Here is a 15,783-nt window from a genome sequence, read left to right as displayed (position 1 = left end):
GATCAACAGAGCTTTAAACAGCAGTAAACAGCAGCAACACCATCAACTTAATCCATGCTTAAAAACCAAAACCAGCAAAGTGTTCCAGCTTTCGAAAACCCAGAAAGATGACACCAAATAACCAATGGAACAGTGTTTGAATTCCCTTTTCTTGTATTTTTCGACCCTCCAAAATTCTATCTGTGTGCTTTCAGGTTTTAGGGGTAGAGAAAAATGTTGAGAGGCCTATATCTTAAGAAAAGGCTTCAGCCGTTTGGGTCCTTCTTTTATGCTATTTTCTCTACCCTAGAATGTAGGAAAATGAGGTTCTTATATAAGGAGCTTAGGGCAGCAGAACTTGATTTTTTTAATTCCCTTTAGCCCCCCCCCCCCCTTACTTTTACCCTCCAAGTCCTTAAAATAAATATCTGAACCCCTCCCTTTCTTAGCATGCAAGTCTCCTTCCTATCCTCTAGAAACTTCTTACAACCGAAAATATTCCCCCAACCCTCAAATACCCAAAACACCCTTTGACAACCATGTATTTACATCCAAAACGAGTCACTCCAGGATCAAATTGACCCAAGACCCAAACCAAACCCATGGGCTTGTCCTGCCCAAGCAGGAATGAAACAACAGCCCAAAAGAAAGCCTTAGGCTCATAATCTTAGTAGCACAACCTTAAGACTGACTAGTTTTAATTAAACAAACGAAATTGAATTAATCCATGAAAGTTATAATTGACCCTGAACTAGAATGTGCTAGGATGTTTTAAAAATTAACCAATTTAAACAAAATCGAAATCAAAATGCCTGTCAAATACTCTAACCTAACATGCAAGCAGAGATTAACTGAACAAGAAAGAAAGAAAGGAAAAGGAAAGAATCAAAAGAGACGAAAACAGAATAAACAAAGGTGAACCAACTGACCAAACCCGGAGAGCATGAATGACCAAGGGAAGCAAAGATGGAAGCCAAGGCCGAGCTCGAGATGCCTCAACGGAGCTTGAAACTGACCCTAATGACCACTCTAGTCAAGAATGATCTATCAGGGTGAGTTTCCAGCCATGACGAGCAGAAATCTTCAGAAAACCCCAATTCCGAAATTAGGTCAAACTCTAGATTCAAGATTTGACGAATTCAAAAAATTTTTTGGGAAAATCGTCAAGGGTTTTGAGTTTGGGGAGGCTTGGTGGTTATAGGGTGTAAGTTTGGGGTCGATCGGAGTTGCGCCGCCGGCCGGTGAGTTGAGAGGATAGTAGGGCGGCTAGGGTTTTCTTTAGGTTGGGTTAGAGACGGATTGGGGGGGTTTGAATGGGGTATGGGGTCGCTTCAGACAGTTAAATATAAACGAAGCCTTAGTTCCGGGCCGTTGGATTATGGAAATCCAACGGCTGAGATGGTACAAACTGAAACGGGGTCGTTTGGCTACTTAGGGGGAGTTGGACCGGGTTACCAGGGGTGGGCTGGAGCGGGTTTGGGGCGGATTGGGTCGGAATTGTTTGGGTCTTGGCCCAAATTGGGTTTTAAGATCAAATTCTCATTCCCTTTTCTTTTGTTCTTTGTTTTCTCTTTTTTTTCTTTTAATTAATTAAACCTAAATTAATCTCCAAAATTTATCTAAGTTATAAAATTAAGCTAATTATCTACTATAATATTTACAAAAATTAATTTCTCCTAAATTAAGAGAGGAAACCACTAATTTAAAATTAAAAGTCTAAAATGCAAAAGTAACCCAATTTTTTTGTGATTTTTAATTATAATAAAGCAACTAATTCACTAATCAACCTCAAAAATATAAAAATAAATCCTAAATGAAATGCATGGTATTTTTGACATTTCCATGATTTTTAACAGAAATAAACATGCACAGAAATGCAAACAATTCTCACAAAATCCTATAAAATTGCGAATAACGAAAAAATTTTATTTTTTTGAATTTTATAGGAGTAATTCATATAGGGCAAATATCACGTGCTCACAGCATGAGGCTAATCCTCGCCTCCATACTTGCATGAGGCTAATCCCTGCATCTATACTTGCACAAGTCTAATCCCTGACTCCATGAGGCTAATCCTTGCCTCCATATTTGCATGAGTCTAATCCCTGACTCCACAAGGCTAATCCTTGCCTCCATATTTGCATGAGGCTAATCCTTGCCTCCCCATTTGCATGATTCTAATCCTTGACTCCATCCTGCATGAGGCTAATCCTTGCCTCCCCATTCGCATGAGTCTAATCCTTGACTCCATCTTGCATGAGGCTAATCCTTGCCTCCATACTTGCATGAGGCTAATCCCTGCCTCCATACTTGCATGGGGCTAATCCCTGCCTACATACTTGCATGAGGCTAATCCTTGCCTCCATGCTTGCATGAGGCTAATCCTTGCCTCCATACTTGCATGAGGCTAATCCTTGCCTCCATACTAGCATGAGGCTAATCCCTACCTTCATACTTGCACAAGTCTAACCCCTGACTCCTTATTTTGCATGAGTCTAATCCTTGACTCCATGAGGCTAATCCCTGCCTCCATATTTGCATGAAGCTAACCCTTGCCTCGCCGTCTGCATGGAACCAAACACTGTCCCTCCTTCCACAAATATTGCATTTTTTTTATTACTATTTATTTGCTTTTCGATCGGGCTAAGATCTGCCCTTCATTTCACAAGACTAAGCCTTGTCTTGTTAACATTTTACCATTGCATATCATGGGCTGGAATATCGCCAATCTATCCAAAGGCGTCATAGTCTAAAGGCATCATCCTCATAGCCGGAAGACACCAACCATGGCCTAAGGATCTCTCAAAACTTGCATATCATTATTCAAAGGCGTCATGGTTCGGAGGCATCATTTTCATGACCCGAGAACATCATTTCATGGCCTGCGAATCCCTCACTAAACAATTCATAGCCCAGGACGTCATGGTCCAAGGACGTCATCTTTTATCGTCCAAAGACAACTTTCATGGTCCGAAGGGAATTTGCATCATGTTTAAATTTTTGCAGATACTTGTTTGTAGCACATTTGTCTGCAGGTAACCAGTGAGCAACCGCTATCCTAGCTGGAGCAATCTCGCTCCGGTTCCTCCAACTATCTCGAGCCTTAATCGCTCACCATGGCCGCTTCCGCATCTCGTGTCCGTTCTTGCAAAAATCTCATCGGTATATTCCACCGACGAATCCAGAACTACACATGGCCTAATTCCTGTAAAACCAGGGATATGTAGGCAGCTCGGAGACCGGAGTCCGGCCCCTGTCTTTCACAGCATCCCGTCCGGTCAAAATTGGCCATCATTTCTTTACCCGAAAACTCTTTCATTCTTTCCGGGTAAAGAGGGGCAGTTGTCCATACCCAATTTTTTCCTATATTTTTCTAATTGCATAAATACCTTCAAAATAGCACATATATGCATATATAAGCATGCATAAGGTTTTTATAATTTTTTCCATAATTTTAAAGATTTTAAATTGATCTATTTCCTTCCCTTTTACTCATAAAATTCCCCAATAATTACCCTCAAATTATTGTTGGGGTGATTTAGTCATTTAAATTCCATATTTATGCCAAAATATGGTTAAAATTTGTGCATTTTTATAATTGCATTTTGTGTTTTTAAAGCTAAATTGCATATAATTGCAATATTAGCCTTATTAATGTATAATTACATTTATATGCATAAAATCGGTCTCCTATATTTTTAAAATGATAAATATCTATTATAAATCATTTTAGTACACAAATTATTTTCCAGAAATTATTTATTATAAATTATATGGGAAAAATTGGCTATTTAAAATATAGCCATATCTGCATTTCAATATTAGCCCAATTTAAACCCAACCCCAGCCCAATTTCTAACCAAACTACTCGACCCAGACCCTAAACCCGCCTACCTGACCCAAGACCCGTCAAATCCTGGCTGTTGATCTAAAAGATCAACGGCCCTCGTCCGTTCATTCCTTTTTTATCCCAAACAACCTCTAACCCTACCTCATTCCTCAGAGACCGCCGCCTCTGTATTCTCTCAGCTCTTCTCCTCTCTCAACCCCTCAACCTAACCCTAGTTCCTTCAACCGCCGCCTCCCTTCTCCGGTCTTCTCCGGTGACCACCCTCCAAACCCTAAGCCTCCAATGGCTCCTCTATTGCCATGCTCACCTTCTCTGAGGTCTTTAAGGGCCCTGGGCCACGCTAACTTGCATCTAGGGTTTACCATCTGGTCGGTTCTTGGCTACTTCAGTATGATTCCAAGCGAAATCTTGCTGTACTTTTTACGATCCTTGAGATTTTGACAGGTTCTTTCATCTATACTTTGGTTTCTTCTGAAACCCTAATTTTTGCGTACAACTCCTAGATCTGTACGATTTTTAAACGATTTGAGTCTATTTCTGGGCATGAGGGGTTCTACCAAAGGTTCATCAAGGACTTTTCAAAGGTGATGAATCCCTTATGCAAATTGTTGGAAAAGGATGCAAGGTTTGTGTTTAATGAAGAGTGCATGAAAGCTTTTCAACTTCTCAAGTACGAACTGACAACCACTCCCATTATTACCGCACCCAATTGGAGCTTACCCTTTGAGCTTATGTGCGACGCAAGTGATGTTGCGGTAGGAGCGGTCTTGGGGCAAAGGGTGAACAAGATGTTTCACCTGGTGTATTATGCAAGCAAAACTATGAATGATGCCCAGGTTAATTACACGGTGACGGAAAAAGAGTTGCTAGCCATAGTGTTTGCCATGGAAAAGTATAGGCCTTATCTCATGGGTGCCAAGGTGATTGTTCATACTGATCACGCATCACTCCGCTACTTGATGACAAAAAAGGATTCTAAGGCTCGTTGATGAGATAGGTTCTATTGCTTCAAGAGTTTACCTTGAAATTTTTGATCGAAAAGGGTGTAAAAACCAAGTGGCGGACCACTTGTCCCGCTTGGAGGAGGAGGGGAGGCCCCGTGATGGCCTCAAAATTAATGATTCATTCCGGGATGAAAAACTCCTCTCCGTATCTTTGAATGGTATGCCTTGGTTCGCCGATATTGCTAACTTTCTTGTGACTGGCATTGTCCCATGTGAGCTCTCTTCTAACCAAAGGAAAATGCTTAAACGGGAAAGCTTGGATTACTACTGGGACGAGCCTATCTGTTCAAGATTTGTAATGATGGTGTGATCCGGAGATGTGTTCCAGAAAAGGAGCAAACGAGTATTCTTGATGCTTGCCATTCCTCACCCTACGGTGGTCATCATGGTGGGGCGAGAACTGCTTCAAAGGTGCTTAGCTGTGGTTTTTATTGGCCTACATTATATAAAGATACTAGTGAGCTTGTGAAGAGATGTGATGAGTGTCCGAGAGCTGGTGGAATTTCCAAGAAGGATGAAATGCCTCTCACCTCTATTCTTGAGGTTGACATATTTGACGTGTGGGGCATTGACTTCATGGGACCTTTTGTGAGTTCATGTGGTAATACGTACACTCTGGTTGCTATTGATTATGTTTCCCAATGGGTTGAAGCGATGGCTTTGCCCAACAATGAGGCACGGAGTGTAGTGGCTTTCTTAAAGAAAAATATTTTTACAAGGTTTGTCACTCCTAGGGCGATCATCAGTGATGAGGGTTCTCATTTCTGCAACAGGGCATTCGACACTTTGCTTGCAAAGTATGGTGTCAATCACAAGGTATCAACTCCTTATCATCCTCAGGCTAGTGGACAAGTTGAGGTCTCCAACAGGGAGATAAAGAGCATATTGTCAAAAACTGTCAATACAAATAGGACTGATTGGTCAAAGAAACTGGATGATGCTTTGTGGGATTACTGGACTGCTTACAAGACTCCAATTGATATGTCTCCGTACCGGTTGGTTTTTGGGAAAGCATGCCATCTTCCGATTGAGGTAGAACATAAGTCCATGTGGGCGCTGAAGAAGTTAAATCTTGAGTGGGATGGTGCTGCAAATATCTGGGTAGAGCAACTAAATGAACTTGATGAGTTTAGGTTTCATGCCTATTCCAGCTCATCCTTGTATAAGGACAAGATGAAGTACTTACATGACAAATATGCCCGGAGCAAGGAATTCAAGGAGGGTGATTTGGTTCTTCAATTTAACTCTTGGTTACGACTGTTTCCGAGAAGCTCAAGTCAAAATGGAGTGGCCCTTTTGAAGTGGTGCATGTAACTCCGTTTGGTGCTCTTGATTTGAAAAATAAAAATGGTGAAATCTTCCGATTTAACGGGCACCGAGTAAATCACTATCTTGGAAAGTTTGATGACAGCCACATGGTAGCAATGATCCATTTCAAGTGATTGATGGTAACCTGCGTCGTGCCGTAACGTTAAATCAGGCGCTTCTTGGGAGGCAACCCGTGTGTTTTTCTTTCTTTTTAATTTTCTTCTTATTGTAGGCTTTGTTTTGGACTAACTGGTTGTGAAGTTTGTGTAGGAATTTTTGATGCAGGGCAGGACTAATACTGAAAAATTTGGCTAAGTATGTAATTGGACCGCTGACCGCGCCCAAAATTGCACGGTCAGCGGAAGCTTTTTCGCGGGGGCGTGATTCTGTAGCGGATGCTGACTTGGAAAGTCCAAATTGTGACCTCTCTGAAGTTTCCACCGCGTCCATGGTGGCATTTTCGCGGTCAGCGGACCTTATATCGCGGTCACATCCACTTTTTCGCTCTCAGCGGTATTATTGGTCTTGCAACTCTTCATAGCACCGAAAGCGCGGACCATGGTGGAATTTCGCGGCCGCACCAGGTAGGTCGGTGTGGGCCCTTAGGGTTTAGTATAAATGGGAGGGCCCTCCTCCTTTTACCCTTTTTGCACTTTTCACTCTCAAAAGAAAGTCTACTGTTCATTTCCTCAATCTGCTCCCAATATCATAACACTAATCAACTTTTCACTCTCAAAAGAAATAGTCTACTGTTCATCTCCTCAATCTGCTCCCAATATCATAACACTAATCAGAAGTTAGTTTCCAACACACATCACACAACCGGTATGTTCAAATCATAGCATTGCTTTATATTTTTACTTTTCTTTTCTCTTAGTTTTAACTTCTTCTTTTTAATTAGGGTTTCATTAATCCCCATAATCTAGGAACTGAGATCAAAAATTCATGTGGGTACTTGTTATGTATGCCTTATAGGGGGTAGGGTTGTTCGTTTTAGCACCTAATTGCCTAATTTGTATGCTAGTAAAAAACCTACAGTGCCCGTTCTTTTTGAATTCCGCGGCCGCGGCTGAAATTCCCCGGTCTGCGTTCATACAATGTCCTGAGTTAAAAATGGTTCGTTTACCGTGGTCAGCGGTGGAAATTTCGCGGTCAGCAGCCTCTTTTACGCGGCCGCTATTCTTTGTTCGCGAACTGCGGATTTTAGGTTCAGAGTCTTGCTTAGTTGGGTCCGTGGCCGCTTTAGTTTTTCCACAAACGGCGTTTCAACTTTCGCGGCCGCGCCCAAAATTCCGATCTTAGCGGTAGCCCAACTTCAGAGACTGGATAGTCTGAATCCTAGTCTTTCACGGCCGTGTCCAAAATTCCGCTCTCAGCGGTAGCCAGTCCGTGGCCACGCCCCTTTTTCCGCTATCAGCGGACCCTTGCTTTTAGAAACACTGTCAACTTTTCATCTACTTTCCTTTGATGATTCTTTTAACAATAATACTAATGAGCTTTCACTGATTGTGTATGCAGACAATGGTCCGATCTAGAGGTGCAGGTGATAAACCAAAAGGGAGGGCTAAATCCTCCCGAGGCAGGGGAAAAGGAGGACAAGGAAGGGCCAAGTTACCACTTGCGGTCCAGAAATCTATAGGGAAGCTACGGAAAGCCATCAAAGCTGCGGACAAAGCCGCATCCCATTTTGAAGGAATGAATATGTCCCTTCCCGGGAAGTTTCGGAAGGAGGCTCAGTGCCAACCTATGTTCCTACAGACTTTTCGGAGAAATTTCAGTTACGAGACGAACCTACACCCTCTGTTTCTTCTGAGTCGTGTAATGGCTCAGAGGAGAGTAGTGAGGCTCGAGCATCAGCTTCTCCACCTGCCATACCTTTGGCCTCACCAATGAACCCTATTGATGTAGATGCTGAGATCCTCGATGATGGGAGGGGTGGTGACACTCAGACAGGGGGGTTGGCAAGATCTAGAAACCCTGTGGTATGGCAAGATCGATTTTTTAGTGAGAAAGGCTATCACAAATTCTAGGAATGGTGGCCACAGAGGTCTCTCACCCTCGAGAGGCGATTCATAGAAAGGGATCTTCTACCCCACAACCCCAATGTGAAGAGGCAATCTGATAAAAGAGTGGGTGGAAATTCATCACAAGCAAGTTGTTGGAGGCCAATGAATATTTAGTCAAAGAGTTCTATGCCAATGTAGCCCACATCAAAAAGGGCCCCTATGTGACCAAGGTGCAGAACCGAAAGATCAGATTTGATGGCAAGACGCTGAATGACTATGCCGGGTTCAATGACGAGGATGAGTCCCTGTATCTGGAAAAGGTGGCTTTGGATGAGTTAGCCCGCCCTTGGCTTGCATCGGTGATTGCTCTTCCAGGGTCTACTCCAGATTGGCTTACACTATGGGCCCCGATCCACAGGAAAACTCTGAGCTTTGAAGCAAAGGGGTGGTCTACTTTTGTGTGCAGTCGCTTAGACCCTACTACACATGACAGTGATATGCCGCTTTCCCGGGATCGTATTATGGGGGCTATCATGGCGGGGTATCCGATCAATGTCGGGAAATTATGGCCAAGGTGATTAACAGAGCAGTTGGAAAAGATGAGAGCTCATATCCTTTCCCAAACTTCCTCACCATGTACCTGGAGGATCAAGAAGTAGAAGGAAGGGATTTTGACATCAAAGTGAAACCAAAGAGGCCATTTTCATGGTACATCCTTCAAGGTCCGAACAACCCCAAGTCCAACGGCAAAGCCACCACTTCTACTGGCCAGTCAGAAGAGCCAGCGGTGGTGGCCACTGGTTCTAAGCCTTCCACTGCCATGCCACATGCTTCCTCTTGACCATCTTCCTCTATTCCGACTTCAGTGCCTTCTTCATCAGCATACCCTCTGACTGTACTGAGGGTTAATCAGACTCTCTCCAACATCAACAACTGGATGCAAACAGCTATATCAAAGCAGTCTGTCCTATCCAGCACTGTGGTAGCTCAGTTAGTTCCAGCACAGCCCCAGGTGCCTGCTTCAGTGGAGGAATCACTAAAGGAGCTTCTGGACAACCAGAAGGAACTCCTGGACAACCATCAGCTTATCATGGACACTTTATATGCACAGGGAAAATCAATCAAGGAGCTGGGCGAACAAACGAAAAAGATGAAAAGACTCGGGCCTCAAAGGAGTCAGTAAAGCTGCTGAGCAAGGAGGTTGAGAAGATTAGATCAGCTGGAGACATTCCATTGCACTTACTCTTGGAAGAGCCAGTCCCAGCAGCTCAAGCAGCACAGGCACCAGAGCAAGAAGGTGACAGAGAGCCCATGAGGAGAGGGGTGATCCCCCAGACTGAGGAATTGGAGATTGAGCTGGAGGACCCCGAGGGAGGTGACTCAGGCCAGCCACAGGAGCCAGCCGGTGATCCCATGCAGACAGAGGCATCATTGGGAGTTCTTCTTTACTCTCTACCCTTTCCCTATTCTATTTTTGCTGATAGCATTGAGGACAATGCTACTTTTTATTTGGGGGGGGGGGGGGCTATTTAGATGATGATTTGGATATTTGGTTTGTAATAACCTTGATACTATTTTCCGTTATTCTCGTACTTTTCACTTTTGTTATTTAGATAAAGTTACTTCTCCATGTATATATTCATTCCCCTTTTATGTATATTCGTCTCAATCCCCTATTGTACATATTCAGTTTACTTTTCGTAGTTTACTTTATAACTTCTTTTGAAATTTTCCTTAATAGAGTAGCTTTTTATTTCATTTAGTAGTTTCTTTTTCAATTTGTAGCTTCTTACTTTTACAAGTTTTCGTGATTAATAAGCCTTTGACTTTCTTAATGCCATGGTTCTTTCCAAAGGTGAAATTTGTGTGAACCGGGTGGCTCTTCCTGATGATGGATGGCGTGACAAACTTCTTAAGGGTTTGAGTCCGTTTTCTTTATGTTTTTTGTGTAAATAGTAGTAATGAATAAAAGTGACTCAGGCAAAGCGTCACTTGGGCCTAGCACATTTACCTTTGACCTTATGGTTAAAAACAAATTGATTTGCAAGGAATGGTGCTAGTTGTGGCCTTTGGACTCTTGTGTTGACTAAACAATCATCAAGTGGCTTCTTGGGGCCATTTGTGTTGCTCAATCTTAGCTAGGGTTGTTGTGGTCCCTCGACTCTATCTCTTTAGCAATCCAACAGCTTGTGAGGTGAGGTTTTTGTTTCCAAGTCAAAGTCCCATGCCAATAAGTCTGGAACTTGCCCTGAATGTTTGCCTAGGCGAAATTCTAAGTGTAGCTCTACTTGAGAAATGATTATGGGCTCTCCTTGTTCCAAATTGAAACTTGAAAGCATCCATAGCCCACCAAATATGATATCCCTAGTCAACCCCATTGAGCCGAAGCCCTTGTTCTTTCAATAACCATGATACAAGCCTTTATCCGTTCTAAAATGACCCTCTCTTGGCACCCGATCTTTCCTTAGCACAATTGGCAAAAGCATAATTTTGGGGGGAGAGACGAGGAATGCAAAAGTGATAAAAGGTACAAAATGAAGAAAAGGGAAGGCAAAAGAAAAAGAAAGGAAAGCCAAAAAGTCAAAAAAGAAAGTGAATAATATAGAAAAATGAAGGGATTCAATAAAAGCAACGATGAAAGGCTTGGAATGATTAGAAAGGAAAAAGAGGATTGTCATGAAAAAGAAAGAGTGACAGTGTGTCTCTCTAGTCCCCTAAGGAAGAATAAAATGACTCAAAGAGTCAAGAAAGTCTGAGCTGAAATGAGAAAATGAAGTGCTTAAGGAAAGATGAAACCTTCATAGACTGATAGATCCTACCTTGAACCAAAAGCCTTCATTATATTCCCATACAAGCCCTATATTATGTCAAGTTGAGTGAGCTTACATTAGTGGTGATTCACATAAGGGGCAAGCTTATGGTACTTAGAACCGGACTTGTCACCTTCCTTTGAGAGAGATGAGCGTACTTTTCCACAATCCTTGTTCTGAGTGCTACAATCTAAAGTGAGGTTTGCTTATGGAGAGTATAGGGGTAAGAGTTTGGGTTCCACAATGATCTATGTAGTAGAAAGAGTTTCCTTGATGAGTTAAGTCAACACTTGATGCTTTTGTGTAAGCACTAGGGCTATCGTACTAAACAGGTTGTGTGTTGTTAATAATACATTTGAGTTGAGGGTAATTGTTAGTCCCAATTGATGCTTGATGAAGTCACCTTAGGACAGCTGAAATTTTCCTTTCTTTTATCTTGATGAGGTGGGAATTACTTTGTTTGCTTGAGGACAAGCAAAAGCTTAAGTTTGGGGGAGTTGATAACTATGGATTTTAGCCTATCTTATGCTCTCTTTTGCTTACGTTTTGGATCAAAAATGTGTAAAAGTATTCCCGAAAACTGACTTATTGTGTCTGCAGGGTTTGGTCAAAATAAGGCAAGAAAGCCATAATCAACTCATGGAGGAGTTAAAATTGCACAAGTTCAAAGCTGAGATAAAAGCGTTGACCGCGAAGGAAAAGAATGGCCGCGGAAGATCCACCGCTGAAGCGGCCACAATTACGCGGTTCGCGGAATTGAGGCTCAGAGAAGGTGTTTGGGTGCAAGATAGACCACTAGCCGCGACGAAAAAGTGCGGCCGCGGAAGGTAATTACGCTGATAGCAGCGATCAAGGTTTAGAGACCCTGCAAAGTGAGCCTAACTGAGGAGCGCGGTTCGCATCCAAATTTCGCGGCCGCGGTTGAGGCTAATGCTGAGGCGGTAACTTTTACGCTGTCTGCAAAATCAAGTTCAAACCAAGCACAAAAGTAAAGAAACGCGGTCCGCGCTTGTTTTGTGCGGCCACGAAAATCCGTACGCTGAGGCGCTCATTATTTCACTGATAGTGGAACCCCCGTAGGGGTATTCCTTTCCAGTAATTTCAGTTGTGTATAAATAGTTCTTTTTCACATTTTTTTTATGTCATCTTTTTATCTAAGGAGCTCGTGAACAGCTGTATTTTACTACTTAGAGTAATTTTAGAGCAGCTTCAGCTATTAATCTTAGATTTTATTCTTGTAATCAACTTTTATGGCTTATATCTCATCTCCATCTTTAATTTCTACCTTGATTATGAGTAGCTAAACCCATTAGCTAGGGTTGTGACCCAACCTTAGTGTGGGTATTTAATGGGTCTCCAATTTTAGGGATTAATTATTTATGGGTTAATGATATTTAGCTTGATTCATGCTTTAATTGTCGAGTTGGTGGTTGCAAACACTGATTCGTGCCTTTATGACTTAGACTCTTCTTGAGAAAGAGAGACTAAGTCTAGGAAATTCAGGATAACAAGGAATTGGGGTGAATTCAAGAGATTGATTGCCCCAATTAAAGGGTTAAACCTAGAGATAGTAATACCCGACTTGAGCCAATTTTGCTTGCATCGTTTGAACACCCAATTGTTCTTGAGAAAGCCAATTAGGGCAAAGTCACTCAAACTACCGAGAGGTATAGAGTGACTAACTACGTGTAAAGGTATATCATGACCCCAAATATAACAAGCTTCTCCTAAATTCTAGACCCCATTAGATACTCGCCTAGGTGTAAGTTACTTCCCTAGTTCTTTTTATCAATTGAGAAAAATCCTACAGAAACATTGTACTTAGATTACTTTCAGCAATCGGTAGCATTAAAAGTAGAATAGAAATAAATCCAAACATGGTTAGAAGTGCAATTAAGAGCAACACGCATAGCTAGATTGGATAGAAACCCAACTCCCAACCAATATTAGCTCCTTCTGGATATCAATCCCGACCTTTCGGGTAAAAGCTGCATCGACCACTCTTTGCCATTTTATAGTGGTACAGGGTTGCAGCCAATTAATAATCATCCTAGGTGACTCTGCTTCCATTTTTAACGGCTCTGCGTTGTCCCCGCTTTGCCCATATCATTGTCTCCACCTCCTCGTGAAGATATCGGCAATCACAAGTTCTATCGCGTTGAGTCCCATGGAATTAACACCATAAACTAGGATCCCTCTAATTAGGGTCCGATCGAATTGGATTCGGTAATCGCGCTTCTTTGATATTCCTCATTGCCGACACCAATTCTACCAGGATGATGTTAAATTTTTAGTGTGATAACCTGGGATATGCGGGATCTCGGGACCTGGCATCTCTTTGTCTTCCAACAATTTGTTGTTTCGGCCACGATCCGTCCTTCTGTAGGAAGCAAACCTATCCGATGACTGAAATCCTTTACTATTACGCCCATCGGTCCTTTCATACAGTAGAAAACGACCCCTAGAGGACCTCCGATCTGCATCAAAGTCATTTTTAAACTTATCTTTATTTTTATCTTGACCCCGTCCCTTAGTTATAAGATGAGCCAAGTTGATCGTCTTCTATCCTTATTTTTGACTCATAGAGATTATAGACATTCGCGCTTGTGGTTGTCTGAAACTCGAGCAAGCTCTTCTTCAGTTTTTGGGAGGCATCAGTCTCAGTGGATTTAGACCCTTCGTGAATGCCTCCGCTGCCCACTCGAACCGCCGATAGCAGCATCCTTTCTTTTTGGAATCGAATTACGATTTCCCACAACAGCTCGGATTCTCCCTACAAAATTCTGAATATGTACGTCTTTTTGGCATGAACCTTTCTTTCTCCAGCAAAGGCCTTAATGAACAAATCTGCAAGCATCTCAAAAGAATCTATTGAATGCTCAGGTTAGAGGGAGTACCAAGTCAGGGCCCCTTTCGTGAGGGTTTTGCCAATCTTCTTCAACAGAACCGACTCGATCTCATGTTGAGCCAAATCATTTCCTTTCACTATTGTGGTATAGGTTGTGATGTGCTCCGGTGGATTTGAAGTCCCATCATACTTTGGTATATCCGGCATCTTGAATCTCTTTGGAATTAACTATGGTGACACACTTGGCTTGAACGGCAACTGCGTGTACTCTTTTGAAACCGGTCCCTTTAACACTAGTGGAGTGCCCGAAATCTGATCCATCCAAGCGTGAAACTCCATCATGTTCTGATCCATTCGCTCGTTCATCTCTCTCATGAATCTCACGAGCTCAGTTTTGAAAAGGTCACTCTCAATGTTATTCCCAGATACGCTACCGTTCCCTCCGGCTTCGTCAAAACCAACTTCGCCCCTTCGGGTGTTGTTATCGATTCTCTGAGCCGTTTGATTGGTGGGAATGATGGGAGGAATCGGGGCCCTTTCGTTCGTGTTATTGGAAGCACCTGACAATGTTTTTTTTAACTCCATTATCACCCGATCTTACCTTGAGAGGTGATCCATGATTGCTCTTTGTTGTTCTCTCAAGAGTTTGACCGTCTCTACAACATGTTCATCATCCGCATCATTAGGAATTGGGTCCTGGACATGCCGAGGGTACTGGCCTTCATGAACCATGGTTGTTTCATACCCTTCATTCCGGGTCTCGTTGATTGAGTCATCACACTGGGACAATTCTGCCCGTTCATCGTGTGCTCCAACATTGTGTGCATTGTTGACATCATTAGCTGCCATACTTGATTTTTAATATGAAAAGAATCAAAACTTTGTTAATAACAAACGAAAGGATCAAAAAACTACGCAGCTGTCTATGTCCCACGGTGGGTGCCAAACTGTTTACCCGTAAAATGATACAGTTGAATTTATAGCATGGTTTATATACAAGCGAATCGATTTGATCCAAAAGACGGTAAATAGATAAGGACGAAAGTTAGATTAATGAATAAATTAAAGATGACAACGAGCCTAACTCCGAACTTAGTCTTTTCGAGAACAGAAGTGAAAGCACTGATAAAACGGTGATAAAGCTATTATATTGAGCCGAAAATAGTAAAGTACAGCTTTTTGTCACTACTAGAAATCTGATAATTAGCAGCCAAAAAAACCAACCAACTTTGGTCGGTTATGGCCAATTACCGACCAAATATGCTTGGACGGTATTTTGGTGGTCGCTTTAGCATACCGACCAAAGTTGGTCAGAAATTACCGACCAATGTTGGTCGATAAATTAAATTCAAAAAAAAAATATTGCAAAAAAAAACCGACCAAAGTTGGTCGGTATTTTCCGACTAAAGTTGGTCGGTATTTTAATTATGTAATCAAAAGATTCACCGTTCGGGAATCGAACCGGGGTGTGTACTATGGCAGGATAGTATTCTACCACTAGACCATTGGTGCATTTTGTTTTAAGATTGTTTTTTTTATTTATACTCTTTAATTGTATTTTCGCACGAAAATAACCGACCAAAGTTGGTCGGTTTTATTAAAAAATAAAATTACCGACCAAAGTTGGTCATTTTTTAAATGACCGGCCGAATTTACCGACCAAAGTTGGTCGATTTTTTTAATATTAATTTTTATTTATTTTAATATCAAAAACTGACCAAAGTTGGTCGGTTTCTTGAAAAATAAATTTCGCGGGACTCAAAAATAGTTTTGCGCATTTTTGCACCAAAGAAAACCGACCAAAGTTGGTCGGTTTCGTAAAAAGAAATTAAAAATTAAAATATTTTGAAAAACCGACCAACTTTGGTTGGTTTTTGGCCGGTTTTTTTACCGACCAAAGTTGGTCGGTTTTTATCGAATTTCTAGTAGTGTGTGTAGAATGTTTCATGTCCTACGATGGCTGTTAATCCTCCTATTA

Source organism: Nicotiana attenuata, unplaced genomic scaffold (assembly GCF_001879085.1).
Source record: "Nicotiana attenuata strain UT unplaced genomic scaffold, NIATTr2, whole genome shotgun sequence".
NCBI classification, from domain to species: domain Eukaryota; kingdom Viridiplantae; phylum Streptophyta; class Magnoliopsida; order Solanales; family Solanaceae; genus Nicotiana; species Nicotiana attenuata.
Note: the sequence above shows the minus strand (reverse complement) of the source record.